Genomic DNA, 1,322 nt, shown 5'->3' with positions numbered 1-1,322 from the left:
GTTTTCCTGTTTGCTTGTATTAATCTTCTCCTGTTTTGCCTGAAACTCCAACCTGACAGCAGATAACAGCTCAGCAGTCCTGGTTAGTTCCTCCTCTTGCAAGATGGCAAGCTTCAGCTTCTCAGCAAAATCAGAGATCTTCTTACCCTTATCTGGAAGCCTAGAAATGAACTTCCTAAGGAAAAAAAAACAATAAAACAACCCAAAAATAATCACAAAAACACAAGGTATAAACAATCCTATTTCAATTTGAGATATGTCTTTTGTTAGAATAGCCACTGGGGCAGGTTTTACATTCTAAGGCTACCTTCTTATTTATAAATATGTAATGTAATGGCCAGTCTTCACGAACGAAGAACCGGGGAAGGTCTTTACACCTTCCAGCCTGCGCATTGGATTTTTTAGGTGAGACACAGTGTGCGCGGAACTGAGCCCACCCTTTAATCCTGAGGTTCATCTGCCGGGGCCAAGCATGCTTGGACGGGGGCAGCGAGGTCCTCAGGACGTAGATGGATTGCCTTACAGGGCTAACGAGCTCCATCTGCCCGGGGAGTGGCCCCGACCGGGAATCGAACCCGGGTCTCTGCGGTGACAGTGCAGCGCCTTTAACCCCCTAGACCACCAGGGGCTCCCACCTTCTTATTTACATTACAGATTTCTGAACATGTTAAGATGCAAAGCACCCGCAGCTCAACCATGTGTTTTCACTGCGTGAATCACAGAATGGTTTGGCTTGGAAGAGGACCTTAAAGATCATCCTGTCCCATGCCCTGCCATGGGCAGGGACATCTTCCACCTGACCAGGTTGCTCCAAGCCCAGTCCAACCTGGCTCTGAACATCTCCAGGGGTGGGGCAGCTACCAAATCTAAACCTCCTCTCTTTCAGTGTGAAGCCATTCCCCCTTGTCCTGCCTCTCCATGTTCCTGTAAATAGTCTTGCCCCATCTGTCCTGTAAGCTCCCTTCATCTACTGGAAAGGGGCAATTATGTCACCCCAAAGCCTCTTCCCCAGGCTGAGCAATCCCCTGAGCAATCCCTCAGCCTTCCCCCGCAGCAGAGGTGCTCCCTCGCTCTGCCCGCGGGACCACCCGGGCACGCACGGCCCGAGCGCTGCCCGCACTCCCTGCCCCGCTGCGGTCCGGGCGGCCTCGCCGGCCCCCGCAGGACGGAGCGGCTCGTCCTCTGCTGCCCCGGCCGCCCTCACCTGTCGGCCAGCAGCCGCTCCTGCCGCCGCAGCATGTCCCGCAGCTCGGGCAGCGCCCGCCCGCGCAGCCCCGGGCCCGCCGCCATCCGCACGGCCCGGCACCCGCATGGGCGCCGCC

The 1,322-nt window shown here is 55.7% G+C and overlaps 1 protein-coding gene across 1 annotated transcript in view; it reads right to left on the bottom strand.

The window, feature by feature from the left end:
- Positions 1-1,322, bottom strand: part of LOC114056359 (myocardial zonula adherens protein-like) — a 54,626-nt gene that overhangs the window by 5,116 nt on the left and 48,188 nt on the right. The gene's annotated exons all lie outside the window — the stretch shown is intronic.

The sequence above is a fragment of the Empidonax traillii genome, unplaced genomic scaffold (assembly GCF_003031625.1).
Source record: "Empidonax traillii isolate 1590-97213 ecotype Southwest subspecies unplaced genomic scaffold, ASM303162v1 scaffold90:size2128546, whole genome shotgun sequence".
Classification (NCBI taxonomy): Eukaryota; Metazoa; Chordata; class Aves; order Passeriformes; family Tyrannidae; genus Empidonax; species Empidonax traillii.
Note: the sequence above shows the minus strand (reverse complement) of the source record. Positions and strands in the feature narration are given on the sequence as shown.